The sequence below is a fragment of the Coregonus clupeaformis genome, chromosome 19, assembly GCF_020615455.1.
Source record: "Coregonus clupeaformis isolate EN_2021a chromosome 19, ASM2061545v1, whole genome shotgun sequence".
In the NCBI taxonomy this organism is placed as follows: Eukaryota; Metazoa; Chordata; class Actinopteri; order Salmoniformes; family Salmonidae; genus Coregonus; species Coregonus clupeaformis.
Window position 1 is genome coordinate 21,213,127 of NC_059210.1, and position 27,816 is coordinate 21,240,942.

The window sequence follows — 27,816 nt, forward strand, 5'->3', positions numbered from 1 at the left end:
TACTGCTTAAATCTTACCGAACTGATTAATTTAAATTCGATCAATATGCATTAACAAACAGTTTAACAAATGGAGCATTCATCTCATTACTTCTCAGTCTTAGGGCTCGGGCAGTACAAAGGCAGTTTACGAAATGCATTTAGAAGAAAAGAGTGATGATTCTAAAAAGAGTAAAAGGAAAAGGATAAAAAAGACTACAGAGTAACGTGTTGGAGGGGCTTTCGACAGGCAAAATAAAAACAACATCCTATTACTTCCTGACAGATACTGAGGTGGAGAACACAGAAATCAATGTAAATAGATGTAGCTTGCGTAATAAAAGCCTGAATTAATTGCATATTCAGAGCCACCTGTGTCTTCTCAACAGCCACATTAGAAAATCTGCAGCAGTGGCATAAAGGTGCTCAAGATATTTGTCTTCTAAGCAGCTACATTTCTTATTTCAGGTCAAGTCTCGGCATAGAGCCAGTGGCAAAAAGGTTCTCAGGGATGGTATCATTTCAATTCGGTGCACCTGTATCAAAATAAGTGTCATCAAACTTAAGTCACAGTGACCAAAATTATTCTCTACAATGGCGCTGCAATGGAAAGCAGCCGTTTTACGGGCTCCCGACCAACTCTGCTATTTTATGTTTTTTTGCGCTGATCTTAACTTTTTTTGTACATTATGTTTCCGCCATCGTTTCCTTTGACCAAAAAGAGCTTCTGGATATCAGAACAGCGTTCAGAACAGGAGTTAGCATCAGAACAGCGTTCGAGCACAGGGCGCCAGTGGCGAATTTGCCAATCTTGGTGTTCTCTGGCAAATGCCAAACGTCCTGCACGGTGTTGGGCTGTGAGCACAACCCCCACCTGTGGACATTGGGCCCTCATACCACCCTCATGGAGTCTGTTTCTGACCGTTTGAGCAGACACATGCACATTTGTGGCCTGCTGGAGGTCATTTTGCAGGGCTTTGGCAGTGCTCCTCCTGCTCCTCCTTGCACAAAGGCGGCGGTAGCAGTCCTGCTGCTGGGTTGTTGCCCTCCTACGGCCTCCTCCACGTCTCCTGATGTACTGGCCTGTCTCCTGGTAGCGCCTACATGCTCTGGACACTATGCTGACAGACACAGCAAACCTTCTTGCCACAGCTCGCATTGATGTGCCATCCTGGATGAGCTGCACTACCTGAGCCACTTGTGTGGGTTGTAGACTCCGTCTCATGCTACCACTGGAGTGAAAGCACCGCCAGCATTCAAAAGTGACCAAAACATCAGCCAGGAAGCATAGGAACTGAGCTATAATGCCTTGCCTATAATTTCCACCTGTTGTCTATTCCATTTGCACAACAGCATGTGAAATGTATTGTCAATCAGTGTTACTTCCTAAGTGGACAGTTTGATTTCACAGAAGTGTGATTGACTTGGAGTTACATTGTGTTGTTTAAGTGTTCCCTTTATTTTTTTGAGCAATGTGTAATGGTCCACACACATGACAATGCCTCTTCCCCCTCAGGAGGCGGAAAAAATGTGGCATGGGCCAAACACAGATTCAACCACAAAGACCAGGGAGGTTTAGCAATGCCTCGCAAAGAAGGGCACCTATTTGTAGATGGGTAAAAATATAAAATAAAATACTCCTTCAATAAAATACTCCTTCAATATTCAATATTCCTTTGTGCATGGTGAAGTTATTAATTATACTTTGGATGGTGTATCAATACACCCAGTCACTACAAAGATAGAGGAATCCTTCCTAACTCAGTTGCTGGAGAGGAAGGAAACTGCTCAGGGATTTTAAATGGTGACTTTAAAACAGTTAATGAGTTTATTTGCTGTGATAGGAGGAAACTGAGGATGAATCAACAACATTGTAGTTACTCCACAGTACTAACCTAAATGACAGAGTGAAAAGAAGGAAGCTTGTACAGAATATATACAGTGGGGAGATCAAGTACTTGATACACTGCCGATTTTGCAGGTTTCCTACTTACAAAGCATGTAGAGGTCTGTAATTTTAATCATAGGTACACTTCAACTGTGAGATATGGAATCTAAAAAATCCCTGCTGCAGTTTGTGCAAACCTGGTCAAGACCTACAGGAAATATGTGATCTCTGTAATTGCAAACAAAGGTTTCTGTACCAAATATTAAGTTCTGCTTTTCTGATGTATCAAATACTTACGTCATGCAATAAAATGCAAATTAATTACTTAAAAATCATACAATGTGATTTTCAGGAATTTTTTTGGGATTCTGTCTCTCACAGTTGAAGTGTACCTATGCTAAAGATGACAGACCTCTACATGCTTTGTAAGTAGAACAACCTGCAAAATCGGCAGTGTATCAAATACTTGTTCTCCCCACTGTATATTCCAAAACATGCATCCTATTTGCAATAAGGCACTTAAGTAAAACTGCAAAAAATGTGGGAAAGAAATTAACTTTATGTCCTGAATACAAAGCGTTATGTTTGGGGCAAATCCAACACAACACATCACTGAGAACCACTTTTTATATTTTCAAGCACGGTGGTGGCTGCATCATGTTTTGGGTATGCTTGTCATCGGCAAGGACTAGGGGGTTTTTTAGGATTAAAAAACCCAGAATACAGCTAAGCACAGGCAAAATCCTACAGGACAACCTGGTTCAGTCTGCTTTCCAACAGACACTGGGAGACAAATTCACCTTTCAGCGAGAAAATAACCTAAAACACAAGGCCAAATATACACTGGAGTTGCTTACCAAGATGGCATTGAGTGGCCTAGTTACAGTTTTGACTTAAATCGGCTTGAAAATCTATGGCAAGACTTGGAAATGGCTGTCTAGCAATGACCAACACAACAAAGAGTTTTAAGAATTTAAAAAAAGAACACTGTGCAAATATTGTACAATCCAGGTGTGCAAAGCTCTTAGAAGTTACCGAGAAAGACTTGCAGCTGTAATAGCTGTCAAACGTGATTCTAACATGTATTGACTCAGGGGGTTGAGTACTTATGTAATCAAGATATATTAGTGTTTTATTTTTAATAATGATATATATATATTTTTTTTTTATGTTCAAATTTTTCTTCCACTTTGACATTACAGAGTATTTTGTGTAGATCGTTGACAAAAAATGAAAGTTAAATCAATTTTAATCCCACCTTGTAACACAACAAAATGTAGAAAAAGTAAAGGGGTGCGAATACTTTCTGAAGACATTGTATATGTACATGTCTACCTCAATTACCTCGTACCCCTGCATATTGACTCGGTTCTGGTACCCTGTGTATATAGCCAAGTTATCGTTACTCATTGTGTATTTATTATTGCTTTTATTATTACGTGTTTTACTTTTCTATTATATTTATATATATTTTTTCTCTCTGCATTGTTGGGAAGGGCCCGTTAGTAAACATTTCACTGTTAGTCTACACCTGTTGTTTACGAAGCATGTGACAAATAACATTTTATTTGATTTGAGACCAGCAGCCAAGTTAAAGCCTCTACTTTCCCAATACAGGGTCTTGACTCCTGTGTTCAAATTGCCTAAATGCCATTTCGAAAGGTGTGGTGCTGTGGTGACCTTCACGCTGGAACACATTGCAATCACTTAAATAGCAAATCCTTGCCACAACGGCCCGACCACACCATAGAGATAACACTAAAAGCCTTACAGGGGGAATTCATTGGTCCCTAAGTGCAGTGCAGTTTCTAGTGTAATACACAATCTAAAGAAATTACCATCAGACATTGTTTGAACAGAAAAGCTTTGAGAACTCTGCTTGACCCATGTAGCATATTGAGGGCTCCCTGAACCAACAAATTGGTCAGTTTTTGACCCCCAGTCATTCCATTTTAATTTGTTTTCAGATAAATTGGATGTCAGCTTATTATATCTCATATGTTATCACACCTAATTATCCCATTATGACATACCCTCCCCACACAATGTAGGCTCATTTGTGTTGTTTCAAATTGAATCGCATTAGTTTCATTAGCGGCATTATGGAATATACTTGGTTCTTGAACTCCTCAATATGCTGGTTCTCATTCCAGCCAATAATAGAAGTGTTAAATTAATTGAAGACTGAACGTCGTGGGTGTGACTCTCAGTAAATGAGTGTCAATGGGAGGTCTCTATACTACCTGTGCTAGAGCAGGGGGGTCCTTTGAAAATGAAATTAGATATTGGCCCTAGACCTGGACTTCTCTGCTGTATGGTGGTTGGGTTGTGTGGGCTACAGCACTTGGCTCAAACTAGCATACTTCAAACTCCAGGAAAAACCTTGGACATTTGCACTAGCTAGCACAACTCCTGCTGAGTGTCACTGTCTGGCGGTGGCAGAATAGAGAGCTCACATTCATTTCCTGCTCTGACAGTGCACACCAGAGGGCCCACAGAGAAATAGTAGTCTTCCTATAGCTAGCTAGCGCAGCAGCTCCCATGGACCAGCTTGCCAAGTGCCAAATGTCACTCAAGGTTAAAGGCATGCCACCATACACGAGACACACATGCCACCACCGCCTCCGTCTGCCGGGTCGAGAAGATCCTCAGGTGTCACTCGTGCATGCTTGTTCCCTGTGTGTGCGGCTTATCGCAAAGCCCCCTCGTCTTCAGAATGGAAATATGCCCCCATCCAAGGCAAAGCTGACCTTGGATTCTCGCTTTGCGCCAGGAAGCGAAGATTAGAGGAAATCTTCCTCAGACACACTTTTAGCTCCGAGAGATGTGTGCCTATTTAGCCCTAGATTTGTTTTAACATAGCATAAATAAGTAATTTAGGCACATGTGAGTGGAGCAGTAGAGGCTACTCAGAAGAGTGAAACATTCAAAGTGAAACTTTTTAGATAAGTCTATACTAAATATGTGACTCGTTTCAGGAAACTAGGCGTCGCGCGTTACTAATTCAAAGGAGATCCATTTATTTTTTATAAAAATGTGTTTTTGGGCAGAAATGCCTTCTGGAACATGTGAACATTCATGTGCCTTAATAACAAACATATATGCCATCTGTAAATAGGAATACAATTGTTTAATTACGAGCCTAGATGGTTTAGCCACGAAAAAGACAGCAACCTTTGCGCTAAACATGATTGGCTGAGATAATGAGTGGGCTGGACATGCCGAGATATGAGTTCGGATTGGTCTGCCATGTAGCACGCATGTCTATTTGAGCTGGTCAGTATGTGTAGGTAATCCTGTCTAACTCAGCAAAAAAATAAAAAAATACTGCGTAATAGAACTGCATACATGTTGCTCTCCACTTTCTGGAGGACCGAGTTTTGAATTAGAGTATGATAGCTAAGGAGATGGCGAAAACACCTGTCTCCGGAGTACATCTTCCTCTGTGACAGAGGCAGAAGCGTCCATCCATGTATATGGGTAAGATAGTCTAGCTAGCTACATTTTCAGATATTACGCGTTTCTGATTTTGTCAGAAAGTCGTTTTCATTTCAAGTTAAAGTGTACTGTTAACGTTACATGTATGATCTGTCTAGTAATATTATTCGTATCTCAGAGCCATTTGCTTTGCTAGTTATATCCTAATGTTAGCTACCTAACATTGAACCTGGTTGGTTGTCTACCTGCAGATTCATGGAGGGTAGTAATGTCATGAGTTGGGATTATGGTTCATTGTTTTAACAAAAGACTCCACTATGCAAGTAACTATTTCATTAGAATGTTAATGATGTCACTGCGACAACTGTTGATAGACGTAGCTGGTAAATTCGCTCTGGCTATCTACTCCGATTTCAGAGCGCTCTCATCTGAGTGTGCCAGAGCGCAGAATAATTGATGAATTTACGAACGCTCAACACCCGTTGAATATGGCTGGTGTCAGTAAACGTTGGCAAAAAAGCGTAAATTGTTGCCAGCAGCACAGTTGCAGTCACCAACGCACTGGATAACATAAAAACAGCCTAACCAGCTCTGCTAGGGCGAGTAAAATGGTCAGAGTGAGCTGTTCTCTCATTTGTGTCTGGAAGTAGCTAGCAAGCTAGCCAATGTTAGCCAGTTAGCTTAGGTGCTTGACTGCTGTTGTTAAGACAGAATGCTCGGATCAAACCTCAAAAAGCTTATGAGGGTGTGAATGATGCTGAATGGGTGTAGACAAAGATGAGATCTCCAGTAGGTGTACCAAATCATTCAAAGGCCATTTTCTCAAAAGTGAGGTTACAAGTTTATCAACTTTCAAAGCAGAATTACTTTCAAATTGTTCCTCAACTGTAGTGTATGATATATTATTTTCTAGCTCTGAGTCTCTACTTTTATCCAATGTAAAAAACACAATTTCAAATGACCGAATCGAGCCGGTTGGTCACATATATTCACGTCACCAAATAACTGATTAAAACACACTGTTTTGCAATGAAGGTCTACACTAGCCTCAACAGCACCCTCTAGGGTAGCACCATGGTGTAGCTGGAAGACAGCTATTTTCCGTCCTCCTCCGGGTACATTGACTTCAATACAAAACCTAGGAGGCTCATGGTTCTCACCACCTTCCATAAACTTAAACAGTAATTATGATGACTCCCAGAGGACGTCCTCCAACCTATCAGAGCTCTTGCAGTATGAACTGACATGTTGTTCATCCAATCAAAGGATCAGAGAATGAATCTAATACTGAAAGCATAAGCTACAGCTAGCTACAGTAGCAATGCAGTGCATAAAGTAAGTGACTCAAAGAGAGAGAAAGACAATAGTTGAACAGTTTTGAACAAAATAATTTCTAAAAAAATTAAGGAGAAGCTGCAGAGAGAGAGAGAGCGAGAGAGAGATATTTAGTTGTATTTTTTTTCTTCTTAGTTTACCTTTCACTTACTTACACTGAGGGAAAAAAGTATTTGATCCCCTGCTGATTTTGTAAGTTTGCCCACTGACAAAGACATGATCAGTCTATAATTTTAATGGTAGGTTTATTTGAACAGTGAGATACAGAATAACAACAACAAAAAAACAGAAAAACGCATGTCAAAAATGTTATGAATTGATCTGCATTTTAATGAGGGAAATAAGTATTTGACCCCTCTAAAAAACATGACTTAGTACTTGGTGGCAAAACCCTTGTTGGCAATTACAGAGGTCAGACGTTTCTTGTAGTTGGCCACCAGGTTTGCACACATCTCAGGCCACTCCAGGACCTTAATGTGCTTCTTCTTGAGCCACTCCTTTGTTGCCTTGGCCGTGTGTTTTGGGTCATTGTCATGCTGAAATACCCATCCACGACCCATTTTCAATGCCCTGGCTGAGGGAAGGAGGGTCTCACCCAAGATTTGACGGTACATGGCCCCGTCCATCGTCCCTTTGATGCGGTAAAGTTGTCCTCTCCCCTTAGCAGAAAAACACCCCCAAAGCATAATGTTTCCACCTCCATGTTTGACGGTGGGGATGGCATTCTTGGGGTCATAGGCAGCATTCCTCCTCCTCCAAACACGGCGAGTTGAGTTGATGCCAAAGAGCTCGATTTTGGTCTCATCTGACCACAACACTTTCACCCAGTTCTCCTCTGAATCATTCAGATGTTCATTGGCAAACTTCAGACGGGCCTGTATATGTGCTTTCTTGACTCCTGAGTGGCGCAGTGGTCTAAGGCACTGCATCGCAGTGCTAACTGTGCCACTAGATCCTGGTTCGAATCCAGGCTTTGTCGCAGCCGGCCGCGACCGGGAGACTCATGGGCGGCGCACAATTGGCCCAGCGTCGTCCAGGGTAGGGGAGGGAATGGCCGGCAGGGATGTAGCTCAGTTGATAGAGCATGGCGTTTGCAACACCAGGGTTGTGGGTTCGATTCCCACGGGGGGCCAGTATAAAAAAAAATATATATATATATATATGTATTCACTAACTGTAAGTCAACTAAGAGCGTCTGCTAAATGATTAAAATGTAAATGTAAATGTTGAGCAGGGAGACCTTGCGGGCGTTGCAGGATTTCAGTCCTTCACGGCGTAGTGTGTTACCAATTGTTTTCGTGGTGACTATGGTCCCAGCTGCCTTTAGATCATTGACAAGATCCTCCCGTGTAGTTCTGGGCTGTTTCCTCATTGTTCTCATGATCATTGCAACTCCAAGAGGTGAGATCTTGCATGGAGCCCCAGGCCGAGAGAGATTGACAGGTATTTTGTGTTTCTTCCATTTGCGAATAATCACACCAACTGTTGTCACCTTCTCACCAAGCTGCTTGGCGATGGTCTTGTAGCCCATTCCAGCCTTGTGTAGGTCTACAATCTTGTCCCTGACATCCTTGGAGAGCTCTTTGGTCTTGGCCATAGTGGAGAGTTTGGAATCTGATTGATTGATTGCTTCTGTGGACAGGTGTCTTTTATACAGGTAACAAGCAGAGATTAGGAGCACTCCCTTTAAGAGTGTGCTTCTAATCTCAGCTCGTTACCTGTATAAAAGACACATGGGAGCCAGAAATCTTTCTGATTGAGAGGGGGTCAAATACTTATTTCCCTCATTAAAATGCAAATCAATTTATAAAATGTTTGACATGCGTTTTTCTGGATTTTTTTGTTGTTATTCTGTCTCTCACTGTTCAAATAAACCTACCATTAAAATTATAGACTGATCATTTCTTTGTCAGTGGGCAAACGTACAAAATCAGCAGGGGATCAAATACTTTTTTCCCTCACTGTAGCTAATGCAGCTAATTTAGCCCACTCAACTACCTGACTCAATCTGAGAAGAATGATATTTATGTTAGCTAGCTGGCTAAGGTTATCCAACACTGCAACTCTTCCAAGTCAAGGTAAGCTTTCGGTTTTATAAATTTATTGCCACCGGGACCCGCCGGGTGTAACTGCTAAACTGCTTGCTGTACACTGTACTGTGTGATTGTACACATGGATTAGATTGTGTGGTGTAATAGCACGTTAGTTATAGTTTGTTGACTATAATGTTAATATGGTGAAAATGATGTATCCTGTGTAGCGGTTAGCATTAGTGGTTATGGAGATGTTTTTGTGCCTGGTCACAGGCAGTTGTTGTGTTGTGCACTGAAGTCCACAAGCGAAGGGAAAAGGTGAGAGGAGGAGAGCGCGTAGATGCGAGAAGGAATTATACAACGAGCAAAGTGATAATGATGTATGTCGTGCTATGGAATTGAACTGTGCGTGTGGGTGATCAGGGGTGTATTAATTCCTCCGATTCTGTTGCAAAATGTTTCTTAAACGGAAGCAAACAGAACGAAACGGGGAGGAACCTACTTGAATTTGTCCAATAGAAACTTGTTTGAGTTGCAAAACCTTTCGCAACTGTTTGGACTAATAATTACACCCCAGATCAGCTATATGCAGGCAAGAGTGTGCAAGGTGGTATTGAATGTGTCACTGTCTGTCACCTTGATTACTCCAATTTTTCTCTCGACCTGTTGGTTGTAGCAACCTCATGATGGGTATAGGGCAAATTTGAGTATCATGATGTAGCCTAAACCTATCGAAGTTACACTGAGCTCGGTGAATGGAATATGAATGACAGTCATTCAATATGCTGTAATATAAATAAATCCATGCTCATAAAAAAATATAAATCCTTCCTAATCTTAAACAGCACTGACCGCCACTGGAGTGGAGACACATGTGTCCTCTAACTTCCTAAGTTTTGCACATGGCCATTGACACTAGCTTTATCATCTTTTACTTGTTGTGCTAAAAGTAGGTCAAGAACATGTTGGAAATGTAAATGTTGGGGAAAGGTTTTGTTTTGGGAAAAAATACTTTCCGAAGTCAAACTAAACCCTAACACCCTTTGATCCCAGCCACAATTCACAATGCTATGATCAATTAAACAGAAACTTTATGCAGTCATTCAGAAATAGGATGGTTAACAGCCTGTGAGGTTTGAAATGAAAATCATGTCCATTGAACAGTAAGATAATGTCACAGAGAATGTTCCCAAAACATTTGTGGAGATATCATTGCTAGACCTGTAGGATCATTAACATTAAACGATCTGAGTCATACAAATATGAAAACAAGGGAAAACAAGACCTACAGAGTGCTTATCTTGACCGACACTTCTTTATTGAAATAGCACTATTTTTATCTTCCTATAACAGCACAGCTCTCAAGCGTTTACCACTTTTTCAACATTAAATTATGGGTAACAACAAATGGAGTGCAAAACACATATTGTAATTTGGCACTGTAATACATTACAGTTTACCCACAGAGATATTTACATTTTAGTCATTTAGCAGACGCACTTATCCAGAGCGACTTACAGTTAGTGAGTGCATACATTTCCATACTGGCCCCCCGTGGGAATCGAATCCACAACCCTGGCGTTGCAAGTGCCATGCTCTACCAACTGAGCTACACGAGACCTGTGGAGAGTGCAGTGGAGATGCCACATGGGAAAGTAAAGGAGGGCACCACAGGTACAATACTGTGAACTGACAATGGCATCACCATGGTAAGCAGTAGAGTGTACACAAAGAAGGTTATATTTTAGATAACGTGTGTGGTCAATTATCTCAAATGCTACACACTTTGCTATCATTCAAAAGCATCCCACTGGGCACAGCATCATTTCAATGTGGATAATTAGGTAATATTTGGTTGAGACGTTGATCAATGAGATTACAACCTATATTCACCCACTCAAAAAGACAGCCAAAAGTTAGTTTAATTTTCAATGTGTTATCACTATGCTTTCAACCATCTAAAAGTACAACCAAATTCCAATAGAAAAACAATGTCTGATTTTGGGTTTTGGTCACCCAAATGTCTCTCACTGCGCTTTTAACCATTTAAAAGTACAATAAAGTTCAAATGGGACTACAATGTCAGATATCTTGTACTTATACAACAACTTAATGTGTTATCACTGTGATTAATCTAATAGCACAATCAAATGACCTGGATTGCAGTTGAGATTACACTAAAAGTACACAGTGCAAGTGAGCAGATTATTACAGAAATTGTGAAGATCTCCAGAGATCCGCGACCTTTGCATCTTGAACATGTACGCTTTCTATGATTACATAATAATAATAATAATAATAATAATAATAATAATAATAATAATAATAAGAATAAGAATAATAATAAGAATATGCCATTTAGCAGACACTTTTATCCAAAGCGACTTACAGTCATGCGTGCATACATCTTTTACGTATGACATTTATAGTTACAGTAGGCTAATCTCAAAATGTGGCCATGGATGCGTTACTCATTTTAAGGTTGAATAAATGCTGTTACATTAGTTTGTAAAATAGCCTTAACTTTAGGCTATTTACTGTATTAGACAAATATTATTGAATATTAAACTTGGATAGTTTCATCTGAGCCACTGGCTTAATCCTATTTATCGTTTATTTTTGGTTTAGTTGGAGACGTGAATACAACATGTTAATAAATAACTGTAGAAATTATACATTTGTAACATCAATATTATTATTTAATTTTTTACATTAACATTTGACGTTAGTCATTTAGCAGATGCTATTACCCAGAGCGATTTACAGTGGCTTGCAAAAGTATTCATCCCCCTTGGCATTTTTCCTATTTAGTTGTCTTACAACCTGGAATTAAAATGGATTTTTGGGGGGGTTGTATCATTTGATTTACACAACATGCCTACCAATTTGAAGATGCAAAATATGTTCTATTGTGAAACAAACAAGAAATAAGACAAAAAAACAGAAAACTTGAGCGTGCATAACTATTCACCCCCCCAAAGTCAATACTTTGTAGAGCCACCTTTTGCAGCAATTACAGCTGCAAGTATCTTGGGGTATGTCTCTATAAACTTGGGACATCTAGCCACTGGGATTTTTGCCCATTCTTCAAGGCAAAACTGCTCCAGCTCCTTCAAGTTGGATGGGTTCCGCTGGTGTACAGCAATCTTTAAGTCATACCACAGATTCTCAATTGGATTGAGGTCTGGGCTTTGACTAGGCCATTCCAAGACATTTAAATGTTTCCTCTTAAACCACTCAAGTCATCGGATCATCAAGAACTTCAAGGAGAGAGGTTCAATTGTTGTGCAGAGCTTGCTCAGGAATGGCAGCAGGCAGGTGTGAGTGCATCTGCACGCACAGTGAGGCGAAGACTTGTGGAGGATGGCCTGGTGTCAAGAAGGGCAGTGAGGAAGCCACTTCTCTCCAGGAAAAACATCAGGAACAGACTGATATTGTGCAAAAGGTACAGGGATTGGACTGCTGAGGTCTGGGGTAAAGTCATTTTCTCTGATGAATCCCCTTTCCGATTGTTTGGGGCATCCAAAAAAAAGCTTATCCAGAGAAGACAAGGTGATCGCTACCATCAGTCCTGTGTCATGCCAACAGTAAAGCATCCTGAGACCATTCATGTGTGGGGTTGCTTAAGAACACAATTTTGCCTAAGAACACATCCATGAATAAAGAATGGTACCAACACATCCTCCGAGAGCAACTTCTCCCAACCATCCAAGAACAGTTTGGTGACGAACAACGCCTTTCACAGCATGATGGAGCACCTTGCCATAAGGCAAAAGTGATAACTAAGTGCCTTGGGGAACAAAACATCAACATTTTGGGTCCATGTCCAAGAAACTCCCCAGACCTTAATCCCATTGTCACGCTCGTTGATGAATGGGACGGACCAAGGCGCAGCGTGATATTCATACATGTTTATTTAAACTGAATAAACATACAAAAACAACGAAACGTGACGTCGGAAGGCTATACACACAAGCCAAACTCACCGAGCACAAAACAAAAACCCACAACACAGGCAGGAAAACTGGCTGCCTAAGTATGATCCCCAATCAGAGACAACGAGCGACAGCTGCCTCTGATTGGGAACCACACCCGGCCAAACATAGAAATACAAACAGATATTCACACCCTGACCAAACTAGCTAGAGTTATATGGGCCAGGGCGTGACACCCATTGAGAACTTGTGATCAATCAAGAGGCGGGTGGACAAACAAAACCCCACAAATTCTAACAAACTCCAAGCATTGATTATGCAATAATGGGCTGCCATCAGTGAGGATTTGGCCCAGAAGTTAATTGACAGCATGCCAGGGCGGATTGCAGAGGTTTTGAAAAAGAAGTGTCAACACTGCAAATATTGACTCTTTGCATAAACTTAATGTAATTGTCAATAAAAGCTTTTGACACTTATGGAATGATTGTAATTATACTTCAGTATAACATGTTAACATCTGACATAAATATCTAAAAACACTGACGCAGCAATCTTTCTGAAGACCAATACTTGTGTCATTCTCAAAACCTTTGACCACGACTGTATGCTGAGATCATGTGACAGATCATGTGACACTTAGATTGCACACAGGTGGACTTTAATTAACTAATTATGTGACTTCTGAAGGTAATTGATTGCACCAGATCTTATTTAGGGGCTTCATAGGAAAGGGGGTGAATACATATGCACGCACCACCTTTCCGTAATTTATTCTTTTGAATTTTTGAAACAAGTTATTTTTTTCATTTCACTTCACCAATTTGGATTATTTTGTGTATGTCCATTAGATCCAAATAAAAATCCATTTAAATTACAGGTTGTAATGCAACAAAATAAGAAAAACGCCAAGGGGGATTAATACTTTTGCAAGGCACTATACAGTTACTGCATTGATCTTAAGATACAGTTGACATCGGAAGTTTACATACACCTTAGCCAAATACATTTAAACTCAGTTTTTCACAATTCCTGACATTTAATCCTAGTAAAAATTCCCTGTTTTAGGTCAGTTAGGATCACCACTTTATTTTAAGAATGTGAAATGTCAGAATAATAGTAGAAATAATTATTTATTTAAGCTTTTATTTCTTTCATCACATTCCCAGTGGGTCAAAAGTTTACATACACTCAATTAATATCTGGTAGCATTGCCTTTAAATTGTTTAACTTGGTTCAAACGTTCCGGGTAGCCTTCCAAAAGCTTCCCACAATAAATTGGGTGAATTATGGCCCATTCCTCCTGACAGAGCTGGTGTAACTGAGTCAGGTTTGTAGGCCTCCTTGCTCGCACACGCTTTTTCAGTTCTGCCCACAAATGTTCTATATGATTGTGGTCAGGGCTTTGTGATTGCCACTCCAATACCTTGACTTTGTTGTCCTTAAGCCATTTTGCCACAACTTTGGAAGTATGTTTTGGGTCATTGTCCATTTGGAAGACCCATTTGCGACCAAACTTTAACTTCCTGACTGAGATGTTGCTTCAATATATCCACATAATTTTCCTTCCTCATGATGCCATCTATTATTTCTAGTGAAATGCAGTAATGTGAAACATTTGTGGATATAGCGTTTTGGAAATAAACTCTTCAAGTACAGTGGTGTGAAAAATTATTTGCCCCCTTTCAGATTTTCCCTATTTTTGTATATTTTTTATACTGAATCTTATCTGATCTTCACCAAAACGTAATATTAGATAAAGGGAACCTGAGTTTACAAAAAAAAGAAAAAAGGTATACTTATTTGATTTATTTAATTAACAAAGTTATGCGACACCCAATTCCCCTGTGTGAAAAGTAATTGTCCCCTTACACTGAATAACTGGTTGTGCCACCTTTAGCTGCAATGATTGCAAACAAATGCTTTGTGTAGTTGTTAATCAGTCTCTCACATCACTGTTGAGAAATGTTGGCCCACTCTTGCATGCAGAACTGCTTTAACTCTGTGACATTTGTGGGTTTTCAAGCATGAACTGCTCGTTTGAAGTCCTGCCACTACATCTCAATTGGGATTAGGTCTGGACTGTGACTAGGCCATTCCAAAAATTCTAATTTGTTGCTTTTTAACCATTTTCATGTAGACTTGGTTGTGTGTTTTGGATCATTGTCTTGCTGCATTAGCCAGCTGCGCTTCAGCTACAGCTCACAGACGCATGGCTTGACATTCTTCTGTAGAATTATCGGTGTGCCTGGCACCTACTACTATACCCTGTTCAAAGGCACTTACATCTTCTGTCTTGCACTTTCTCACTGAAGTGCATTACCCCTCAGTAGGAGTCAATGTTCAGGCAGGAATCTTTGGACTGTGGCTTCACATTCTATTTCGATATACCTATTTTTTTAAGTTGATGGCCTGACGTTGAAACAATGATGTTGATTCAAACATGCCATTTTACTATCAACATTGAAAAAAGGTCCAATCAAATATGACATTTTTCATAATTTCAACCACCCAAACATTAGGAACACCTTCGTAATATTGAGTTGCACCCCCCCCACCCCCCCACCCCTTTGCCCTCAGAACAGCCTCAATTCATCGAAGCATGGACTCCACAAGGTGTCGAAAGCGTTCCACAGGGATAATGGCCCATGTTGACTCCAATTCTTCCCACAGTTGTGTCAAGTTGGCTGGATGTCCTTTGGGTGGTGGACCATTGTTGATACACATGGGAAACTGTTGAGCGTGAAAAACCCAGCAGTCACAGTTCTTGACACACTCAAACCGGTGTGCCTGGCACCTACTACCATACCCCGTTCAAAGGCACTTAAATATTTTGTCTTTCCCATTCACGCTCTTAATGGAAGAATGGTTGGTTGATTTCACATTTTATCTACAAGTTCTTACATCTAGTGTAAGAAAAGTTAGAGGAGTTACTTTCAACTATTCAATGGTATTTAAGTAGTCTATGCAAATGATTATGGAAGCTGATCAATGTCTAAATGTGTTGACATGATAGCTCAGCTGAATCACAGCTTGTTTCCAAAGCTAAGCAGGGTACATAGAGGTAGGCATCTGGATGGTGCATTACCCCTCAGTAGGTGTCAATGTTCAGGCAGGAATCGTTGGACTGTGGCTTCACATTCTATTTCTATATACCTCTTTATTTAGGTTGATGGCTTGACGTTGAACCAATGATGTTGATTCAAACATAGCATTTTACATTTTAGATTAAAACAGTACTGGTTGATTACTTTTTTCAAATCCAATGTACTTTCCACGTTGATTCCACATCACAATTACATTGATTCAACCAGTGTGTGCCCAGTGGGTCGTTAGGGTAGATAGGTTTTCTCTTCTCGCACAATCGGGGTATTATGCTGGCTTTTTCATTCAAGGCTTTTCGGTATCTCGGTTCTTTGGCCTAATTACGTCTATAGAGATTAGAGTGGGTTTGAAAAAAACTGCAGTGAAAAGGTTATAAAGGGAGAATACTTAAGCAATAAGCCCAATGGACCATTACTATCTTGCAACCCTTACAACAGACACCACTTTGAACCGTTGAGCTCGTGTCATTTCTAAAAACGCTCTCTGCGCCGCCTTTCGTGTCAATTGCATCCAAAACGGCCAATTTCCTGTGCAACTTGGTGTTTTCACATTTTTATCATCTCTGCCAGAGCTATCCGGAGGCACTTCGGCCATCACTCATCACTGTTGCGTTGAGAGGCAGCCAATGTGCAGTAAAACTGATGGACGGCATTCCGCATGACTAAAGACAAATGACACTCCCAATCCGCCATGCAGGTTTTTTTTTTTTTTACATTCCATTTCTTTCTCCCACCACCAGAGGGTAGGGTAAAGGAAAATGTCCATGTTTATATCACTTCCAATTGAATAGACCACTTTGAACATAACGTTTCAGTCAGTGGCAGATGAAGTGAGCAACAAACTCCCTGTCTGCTCCCTTGTTACAATACAAGAGGGGACTAGCTGTACAGTTCACAGTCACATATTCCGTTTCATTTGGACCTTATCCTATAATCTGTTATTGAGTCCATACATTTGCATAATTACAGAATTGCTATATTATAGGCTCTACTGGGAGGGGAAAACACCATGTTCCGATGCCTCTGCAGTCTGTTTTCTGGCTTGACCTTTGCAATATGGACATTTTGCCTTGTATAAAACTGCACATTCAGTACAGTCCCAAAGAGATGAATGCTAAGTAGCAGGTATGTAATAGAGTGAAATGCCTCAATGTGACCATATAGCTAATAACCATTGTATATGCTAAGTCATAGCTTCTAAATTCCCAGTTCAGACCTCAGAGAGTTAAACATGTAGTTATGTGTTACATTTGACAGTGGAAAACCTAGAAGTACTACTTATTTCTCTGAGAGTGAGGTGGATATACAGTGCATTCGTAAAGTATTCAGACCCCTTGACTTTTTCCACATTTTTGTTATGTTACAGCCTTATTCTAAAATTGATTAAATAGTTTTTTCCCCTCATCAATCTACACACAATACCCAATAATGATAAAGCAAAAACATTTACATAAGTATTCAGACCCTTTACTCAGTACTTTGTTGAAGCACTTTTGGCAGCGATTACAGCATCGATTCTTCTTGGGTATGACGCTACATTCTTGGCACACCTTTATGTGGGGAGTTTCTCCCATTCTTCTCTGCAGATCCTTTCAAGCTCTGTCAGGTTGGATGGGGAGCATCGCAGCACAGCTATTTTCAGGTCTCTCCAGAGATGTTAGGCCAAAAGTGGCCAAAGAGTTCAATCTTGGTCTCATCAGACCAGAGAATCTTGTTTCTCATGGACTCCTTTAGGTGCCTTTTGGCAAACTCCAAGCGGGCTGTCATGTGCCTTTTACTGAGGAGTGGCATCCGTCTGGCCACTCTACCATAAAGGCCTGATTGGTGGAGTGCTGCAGAGATGATTGTCCTTCTGGAAGGTTCTCCCATCTCCACAGTGGAACTCTGGAGTTCTGTCAGCGTTACAATCGGGTTCTTGGTCACCTCCCTGACCAAGGCCCTTTTTTCACGATTGCTCAATTTGGCCGGGCGGCCAGCTCTAGGAATCTTGGTGGTTCCAAACTTCTTCCATTTAAGAATGATGGAGGCCACTGTGTTCTTGGGGACTTTCAATGCTGCAGAAATGTTTTGGTACCCTTCCCCAGATCTGTGCCTCGACACAATCCTGTCTCGGAGCTCTACGGACAATTCCTTCGACCTCATGGCTTGGTTTTGCACTTGTGGGACCTTATATACACAGGTGTGTGCCTTTCCAAATCATGTGTAATCAATTCAATTGACCACAGGTGCACTCCAATCAAGTTTTAGAAACATCTCAAGGATGCTCAATGGAAACAGGATGCACCTGAGCTAAATTTCGAGTCTCATAGCAAAGGGTCTGAATACTTAAGTAATTAAGGTATTTCTGTTTTTTTATTTTAAAATAAATCTGCAAAAATATCTAAAATTATGTTTTCACATTGTCATTATGGGGTATTGTGTGTAGATTGATGAGGAAAAAAATATTTTTTATCCATTTTAGAATAAGGCTGTAACGTAACAAAATGTGGAAAAAGGGAATTGGTCTGCATACTTTCCGAATGCATTGTATAGCATTTAGAAAAAAAACATAATTTTTGTCTCTCTGAAATGAAACCATCAAGTGATAGATTTAAAAAAAGAAATTAATGTCTGTCATTGAACAACCGCATGCCATGATTAGACACCAATCTTTTTCATAAGTTCTTAAACAAATAAAAGCTAATTTACCAACCTTTCTGAAAATGGATACATAGCGTTTTGGAATGAAACTCTTCACATAGTTCTGAAGATTATGTTGAAATTAGATCGATGTAACAACCTGTTAGTCAGGTTAAGTCAATGTACACTGCTCAAAAAAATAAAGGGAACACTAAAATAACACATCCTAGATCTGAATGAATTAAATAATCTTATTAAATACTTTTTTCTTTACATAGTTGAATGTGCTGACAACAAAATCACACAAAAATTATGAATGGAAATCAAAGGTGGCGGATGGTCTCCTGAGGGATCTCCTCCCAGACCTGGACTAAAGCATCCGCCAACTCCTGGACAGTCTGTGGTGCAATGTGGCGTTGGTGGATGGAGCGAGACATGATGTCCCAGATGTGCTCAATTGGATTCAGGTCTGGGGAACGGGCGGGCCAGTCCATAGCATCAATGCCTTCCTCTTGCAGGAACTGCTGACACACTCCAGCCACATGAGGTCTAGCATTGTCTTGCATTAGAAGGAACCCAGGGCCAACCGCACCAGCATATGGTCTCACAAGGGGTCTGAGGATCTCATCTCGGTACCTAATGGTAGTCAGGCTACCTGTGGCGAGCACATGGAGGGCTGTGCGGCCCCCCAAAGAAATGCCACCCCACACCATGACTGACCCACCGCCAAACCGGTCATGCTAGAGGATGTTGCAGGCAGCAGAATGTTCTCCACGGCGTCTCCAGACTCTGTCACGTCTGTCACATGTGCTCAGTGTGAACCTGCTTTCATCTGTGAAGAGCACAGAGCGCCATTGGCGAATTTGCCAATCTTGGTGTTCTCTGGCAAATGCCAAACATCCTGCACGGTGTTGGGCTGTAAGCTCAACCCCCACCGTCGGGCCCTCATACCACCTTCATGGAGTCTGTTTCTGACCGTTTGAGCACACACATGCACATTTGTGGCCTGCTGGAGGTCATTTTGCAGGGCTCTGGCAGTGCTCCTCCTGCTCCTCCTTGCACAAAGGCGGAGGTAGCAGTCCTGCTGCTGGGTTGTTGCCCTCCTACGGCCTCCTCCACGTCTCCTGATGTACTGGCCTGTCTCCTGGTAGCGCCTCCATGCTCTGGACACTACGCTGACAGACACAGCAAACCTTCTTGCCACAGCTCGCATTGATGTGCCATCCTGGATGAGCTGCACTACCTGAGCCACTTGTGTGGGTTGTAGACTCCGTCTCATGCTACCACTGGAGTGAAAGCACCGCCAGCATTCAAAAGTGACCAAAACATCAGCCAGGAAGCATAGGAACTGAGAAGTGGTCTGTGGTCACCACCTGCAGAACCACTCCTTTATTGGGGGTGTCTTGCTAATTGCCTATAATTTCCACCTGTTGTCTATTCCATTTGCACAACAGCATGTGAAATTTATTGTCAATCAGTGTTGCTTCCTAAGTGGACAGTTTGATTTCACAGAAGTGTGATTGACTTGGAGTTACATTGTGTTGTTTAAGTGTTCCCTTTATTTTTTTGAGCAGTGTATTTAAGTTGAAGTTTTACCCTAATTTCAATGTTAACAATGCTGGTTGAAATTAGATTAAATCAGTACTGGTTGATGACCATTTTCAAATCCAATGTATTTTCCATGTTGATTCCACGTCACAATAAGTTGAGTAATTTACGTTAAAACAGCGTTGATTCAACCAGTGTGTGCCCAGTGGGAAGGTGAATAGCAATGACGTCTAAGAAATGCACAAACATGAGCATATCCAGATGCAGTCCACCACAGCTTGTTTGGACAGGGCGAATGTGCTCATCACCTTCTTATAAGATGTGTGAAAACAATAGATCAGAATGTGGATTATAAATGTTTTTATCGCACAGACAAGATGCAATGGATCACCAGGTAATGATGCTCACATGGTATCAAAGTAGGCTCCCAGACAGATGAGTAATGGAATGACAGAGTTAGCAGTGGTGATGATGAGACCTCCACCGAGGGTGAGTGGGCGTGAACACATTACTGAGGTCAGCAGTTTAACCTTGCAGGTGCTTATGGGACTAGAGGAACGGGTATTGTAAAACACCTACCTAACATCTGTCCCCGCTATTGACAACCATTTACATTACAACCTCAAACAGTTGTCATACACCGAGAGTGAGAAATGAGTCTGAACGGATGTGTTTTGTTGTTTTGAACAGATGTTTTTATTTTCTAATATGAATCTTTACCTAGGTAATGTCCCATGGGCACAAATACTTACACTTCCTACAGTTAAACTTCATAAACAAAGGCAGTGTGCGTACAAGCGTGTGTAAAATAACTTTGAATTAATATTCCATTTATACTCTATTGAAAAGCTTTGCTAGGTCTAATGCTTTTCAAATTGCCAATTTGCCATTATGCTTAAAAGGAGTGGATTGTGCTGCTGGAAATTATTTCCTTATTGACAAGCCATAAATCAAGCTCTGTGCTGGATATCAGCAAGAAAACCCTTAAAGACAGACGTGCCAAGACACAGCATTGTTGTGTATACATGTACACAGTTTCGTAGAGCATCATCACCACACCAACACTTATTGACCCATTTTGAAATGAGATATGACGCATCAGAACTTGTCTATGAGAGGAAATATCTATGTTTTTAGATGGATTAAAAACAGCAACAACCCAGGGGGGTTGCAGTGGAGTGTTGAATTAGTCCAACTGAAGCGGGGCTGGGTCAGGAATTCAGCCAATAATATCTCTGCTCATGGGACAAGTGCCAAATAATCTTTAATGACCACAGTAAATCAAGACCTTTTAGCTTCTCCTTCAAGAGACAAAACACTTAGCGGGACAATGAGTGCCCCCTACTGGCCCTCCAATACCAATGCTACCTGATATTCTGAGGTGGTCTACCATCCACACACCTATAAGACAACTCCATACAGCCCTGCTTAGCTTTCATGGGCCAGCTAGCAGACGGGTACAGGGTGGTATTCCTGCATACAGACATATGAGGACACTATAATCTAGTTATATCTATTTTGATTAAGGAAGGGTAATATATTCACCCCAGACGTATCATCCATTTCATGACGTTTGACAAAAGATATCTATCAGGTAAGAAGAATAAACCTCTCTGAAACGTAATCCATTTGGCCATCCAACATATAGGATTGATACACATGCAGGTCAAAACAATCTGCAGTTTTAAATCACAAAAACAAAGCTTTATCATAACAGATGTATTGGTATAGGTAAACAGACATATACTTACAGGGTTTATCATAAGATAAAGCTTTACCATCATAAAGCTTTTATCATATCAACTGTGTACGTATAGGTAAAATGCCATATACTTACAGGCAATAAATGCTGGCCTGTTGATTCCAACTGGGACCTTGTCACTGCGAGGAGGGCAGAAGGCTGCTGGTGTGAGGTGGGCTCTGTCTCCCCTTAAACCACATTCCCTCGCTGCATCCCTGTTCAACGGACCATCCACCTGCAACAGAAAACAACCCATTACAAACCTCAATACAGGCTGGTGTATTGATGGCAAGACAGAAAGCGAAGTTCAAGTTATCGAAATAAGTATCATACTCTGATACGCAGGAAAGGTTTATAAGTGGATATTACACATTTTACGATTGTCCATCATGAAAGATGCATACTGAATTCAACAGGGAATGAAATATACTGTATTTGCATTCATAGTACACAAACTGGTTATTGCCAGTCTAGTCACAACTCATATCTTTGTGGGTTATCATTGTGTTATATTTCACGAAAATGTGATCATATTGTTTTCAATACAATAATACATAGGGAAACTGTCAGAATACCTTCACTGAGCCATTACAACAGAGTTGTTTCTGAGACAATTCCGCAACACTTGAAAGTCCTGGTCGTTATTGTCAAATTTTACCCTGAAAAACACAACAGCAGACAACATTTGCATAGATAATAAACTATTTCCTGTGAAGCCTCAGGCAATGTTGTTATGCCAACAGAGGCAGCAACACACGAGCGGCCAATGCTGATCAGAAGAATTTCAATACACAAACATATTTTCAAATACTAGACAAAAGTCTACCATGTCACACATATCCACCGATTCTCATGATTAAGTCAATTTTAGTGAAGGCACAAATTCATTATTTCAGACCTCACAGTTGTATATTATGCCAATAATGACTACATTCTGTTCCATTTTCCTCTAGGTAGGAGGGAGGTGATCAGACTTGGGAAATGTCAGAGATATGTCAAAGTTTTGGAGGTCAGAGAAACCACAGTCAATTTCTCCTTTCAGACTGAAAAGGGAAATGAAGAAATGTTCACCGAAAAAGCTGATGAACCCTTTTGTAATAACTTAGTCATTGATGTTGTATTAAAGTATTTCATACCAGTGGAAAATGATGAATCTTAAAGGGAAACTTCACCACTAGACACTATTTTGGGTGTTTTTCCAGTTTCCCTACAAAGTTAAGAGTGATGAGAGGGTGTTTCAGACATAATTATGCACGATCACATCATTGGTTGATTGAGCCTGCTGTCTGATAAAAAAATGAATGTTTTGTAGCCATTATTGTGGCCTTTGTGTTTTGCCGATTGCACAATTACACTAGCAGCGAGTACATATGGTTGTCTCAACGATGTTCCTATCTGCCAGGACATTGCAGGATATCTAGGTTGACTCATTTTTCCTGGCTTTGTAAAGACTACAGCCTGACAGGAGCCCTACTTCCTTATTCCACCCACGAAGGCAGGATTTTTTCAAAATGGGGGAGGTACTAGTTTACAGGTTCATGGAAGCTGTATTACCATGCGCTGTCTATCCGAGAATGCTAAATAATTAGCTACAATGGCTGCTTCTGATGATTCCTCTTTCCAAAAAGAGCCGGACAACGAAACATTTTTTTATGTTCTTTTACATAGGAACATGCAGCCCTATTTATTTGAGTCCGAACACATTGAAGAGGAGCTGAGACAGCGAGAAAAATATTTGCAAGACCAGCTAGACCAGGACTCAGGAGGGCAAATGACAAATGAGTAAGCTGTTTTGCTGTTGGAAGCTAGCTAGCAATATAAGCTCTCTTTTTACATCAGGCAGTGTTGTTCAGTGGAGTACAATTTGATGATCGATTCGGCCATAACAGGGCTTACTATTACCACTACAAGGCAAGCTAGCCAAGTTTAGCTAGCTAGCTGTGTATTTGCTATACCTAAAATGTACTGTAGTCTAACGTTATAGCTAGCTAGATTACTAGCCTAGCTAGCCTCAGTGCCTTTCATTAGGAGCAAAACTGGAGAAATGTTTTGATGATGATGGAGGAGAGTAAATTACTTTGGCTTTATGAATACAAGCCATGTCTACTTATTTGCTATATCAACAGAATAATCTACTGTTTTATTGAAACATGTTTACTTGCCAACACATTTAAATGTACATTTAAATGATACACCAACTCCCTGCATAATTTGTTTTATCAGTAAGACTGAAGCTAGTTTATCCATATACATTTCATGAATATCACAATGAATTGATCCAGAAGTTGAAGTCAACACTTAATTGGTTTCTGATGCAGCTGGGATCGTTTAGTCACATGTCAGAACACTTGTAAAAAATATTATATAAAACACCATTATATACATATGTACAACAGCTAGCAATATCTATAGCACAATGCAGTTGTAAGCATACTAGGCATTCTATATTATACTACAACATCAGTCTAACTGAATATGGATGTTGTGTTGGTTGAATGTTCCAGGCAGGTTCCTGAATGTTTTTCAGCTGGTGCACCTCTTCTTGTGTTGGGTAATGGCAGCTGGTTTAGCAGGCTGTGGCGATGCTGTGGCGATGTTGGAAGGGATGTTGGGTTTGGGGAGCTGTGACTCAGGCTCCTTGTAGACAACCGTGTGGTCCTTTCTGGACTTCACAGTCAGGTGGACCAGCCTCTCGTACACTTTTTTCACCACCCACTGCTTTGACCTCTAGAAGATGTGTTTGTACTGCAAGTCCCTGGAAAGACATGAAGACTGATCATGAGGATGTCTAAACATACAATAAACCATGTTCATCTGTAAACAAAAAAGGGTACAGTAGACTGGTATGTGTTTTGTGACACTCACAGTCAATAATGGGGCATTGAGATGACTTGTAGACAGTCTAGTCGTGTATTGTTGTGTGTGAGCACCTACAGCTCTGCTGTTGAGTAGACAAGTACTGCCAACAATAGAGTAACGGTTAGCTAACGTAACCTAACGAAGCTAACATTAGCTTGCAAAGTTACAAATTACATCGTCAGATAGCAGTTTGTTAATAACATTGATATACTTTGGAATGTTTAGCCAATGTATTATGAAAGCTAGCTAGCTAGATTTTGGTTTAGATAAACAAATGTAGTTTGCTAGCTAGCTAGCTAGTAACCTAGGTAACGTTAGCTACGTTATCTCAGCGTGACTTCTTTTCTACTGCTCTGATATTGGCTGATCGGATGCCTTCCACTTTGAAGTGAAGGGGAAAATCTATGGAATAGCATCACTTTTTAAAGTTCGACAACATGGCAACCCCATCAGTTGAGACTTCAGTTCCGTTTAGAAAAATCCTCTGGATATTGTGGTTTGCTTACAACCAGGAAAAGTAGCTGGTCCGTTTCTACCGGGGACATGCAGAAATGCTTGCATTTACATATAGTGAGGAAATTCTCAATGGGCATGTATACGCTAAGCTAGAAAATCTGTTTTATTTGGTTACCTAAGCAACTACTGTATCTATCTAGTAAACTTGCTAGCTACTTCAGTGGATGTTGAACACATTTCTACTTAAGCGATAATGCCAGAGAAGCCGGGGTTTTGACGATATATTGGCACGTGTGTTGCGTTTGTTTAAGCTGTTTTCTAGTGACATTTGTGACCTGTTTCAGGAAACTAGGTGTATGTCGCCGGTCACTACTTAACATGAGAGCCATTTGAACTTCAACTTTTTTTTTTATCAAAATGCGATTTTTGGCAGAAATGCCTTCGGGAACATGTGAACTTTCATGTGCCTTAATAACAAACTTGTATGCAATCTGTAAATACAAATAAAATTGTTAAATTACGAGCCTAGTTGGTTTAGCCAAAGAAAAAGACAGCAACCTTCCCGCTAGCCATGATTGGCTGAGCTAATGAGTGGGCTGGACATGCCGAGAGATGAGTTTGGATGGGTCTGCCACATAGCACACTTTTGTCTATTTGAGCTGGTCAGTATGTCTAGGTAATCCTGTCTAACGCGTTGCTCTCCACTTTCTGGAGGAACGAGTTTTGAAATCAGTGGAATTTGAGCATGATAGCTAAGGAAATGGAGAAAACACCTCCGGATCTTCAAACTAAGTGCAACCATGGCATCCGACAGGAAACGATGAATGATGTATACGGGTAAGATACTCTAGCTAGCTACATTTTCAGATATTACACGTTTCTAATTTTGACAGAAAGAGCCATTTGCTTGGCTAGCTATAGCCTAATGTTAGCTAGCTAACATTGAACCTGGTTGGCTAGCTACTTCCAGACACAAAATTGGGATTATGGTTAATTGTTTACCTCTGGATAACATGAAAACAGCCTAACCAGCACCCCACTGACCATTTTACTCACCCTAGCAGAGCTGGTTAGGCTGTTTTCATGTTATCCAGAGTGTTGGTGACTGTAACTGTGCTGCTGGCAACAATATAATTACGCTTTTTTGCCGATGTTTACTGACACCTGCCATATTCAATGGGTGTTGTGCGTTCGTAAATGTATCAGTTATTTTGTGCTCTGGGAAACTCAGACTGAATTTACAAACGTACCCGAAATGGTTACTTGCATAGTGGAGTCTTTTTTAAGACATGCAGCTAGCTAGCTAGGTAAACAACGTGTCAAATCATGCACGTAACGTTAGCTAGTGAACCTGCCAGCTAATGTTAGCTAGCTAAACAATGAACCATAATCCCAACGCTTGACGTGACTACCCTGCATGAATCTGCAGGTAGCTAACCAACCAGGTTCAATGTTAGCAAGCAAATGACTCTGAGATACGAATAATAAGAGCATACACATAACGTTAACGTTAGCTAGCGAGCCAGCCAGCTAACGTTAGCTAGCTAACTAACAGTACACTTTAACTTGAAATGAAACCACTTTCTGTCAAAATTAGTGTAATTAGTGTAATTTCTGAAAATGTAGCTAACTAGGCAATCTTACCCATATACATCATTCATGATGGACGCGTCTCCCTGTTAAGGATGCCATGGTTGCCCTTAGTTTAAAGATGTAATCCGGAGACAGGTGTTTTCTCCATCTCGTTAGCTAACATACTCTAATTCCACTGATTTCAAAACTTGATCCTCCAGAAGGTGGAGAGCAACACTTATGCAGCCCCACTACACAATACATAAAAAAAAGCTATGTTAGACAGGATTACCTAGACATACTGACCAGCTCAAATAGACAGAAGCGTGCTATATGGTAGACCATTCCGAACTCCTCTCTCGGCATGTCCAGCCCACTCATTATCTCAGCATGGCTAGCGGGAAGGTTGCTGTCTTTTTCTGTGGCTTAACCAACTAGGCTCATAATTTAACAATGTTATTTGTATTTACAGATGGCATACAAGTTTGTTATTAAGGCACATGAAAGTTCACATGTTCCAGAAGGCATTTCTGCCAAAAAACGCATTTAGATTTTTTAAAAAGTTGACGTTCAAATGTCTCTCCTGTGAAGTAGTGACCTGCGACGTACGTCTAGTTTCCTGAAACGAGTCACATTTCAGCAGGACAATAACCTAAAACACAAGATCAAATCCACACTGGAGTTGCTTACCAAGAAGACAGTGAATGTTCCTGAGTGGCCGAGTTACAGTTTTCACTTAACTTTGCTTGAAAATCTTTGGCAAGACCTGAAAAGGGTTCTCTAGCAATGATCAATAACCAATTTGACACACAGTGAAGAATTTTGAAAAGAATAATGGGCAAATGTTGAAAATCCAGGTGTGGAACGCTCTTAGAGACTTACCCAGAATGACTCACAACTGTAATCACTGCCAAAGGTTATTCTACTTCTGCATTCGGAAAGTATTCCCTTTTTCCACATTTTGTTACGTTACAGCCTTATTCTAAAATATATAAAATTGTTTTTTTCCCTCATCAATCTACACACAATACCCCATAATGACAAAGTGAAAACAGGTTTTTAGACATTTTTGCAAATGTAGTAAAAAACTAAACAGAAATACCTTATTTACATAAATATTCAGACCCTTTGGTATGAGACTGGAAATTGAACTCAGATTAATCCTGTTTCCATTGATCATCCTTGAAATGTTTTTACAATTTGATTGGAGTCCACCTGTGGTAAATTCAATTCATTGGACATGATTTGGAAAGGCACACATCTGTCTAAATAAGGTCCTACATTTGACAATGTATGTCAGAGCAAAAACCAAG

At 40.6% G+C, this 27,816-nt stretch overlaps 1 protein-coding gene across 2 annotated transcripts in view; it reads right to left on the minus strand.

Moving 5' to 3' along the window:
• lingo1a (leucine rich repeat and Ig domain containing 1a) overlaps positions 1-27,816 on the minus strand; it is a 266,562-nt gene that overhangs the window by 101,612 nt on the left and 137,134 nt on the right. The window contains exons 1-2 of one of the 2 annotated variants that reach the window (XM_041837654.2): positions 22,192-22,273; positions 21,713-21,851 (exon numbers count right to left, since the gene is read on the minus strand). The gene's annotated coding sequence lies outside the window, so the exon portion shown is untranslated. Of the gene's footprint in view, positions 1-21,712; positions 21,852-22,191; positions 22,274-27,816 lie in introns of those variants that run through there. The other variant, XM_041837656.2, reaches the window with a different exon arrangement.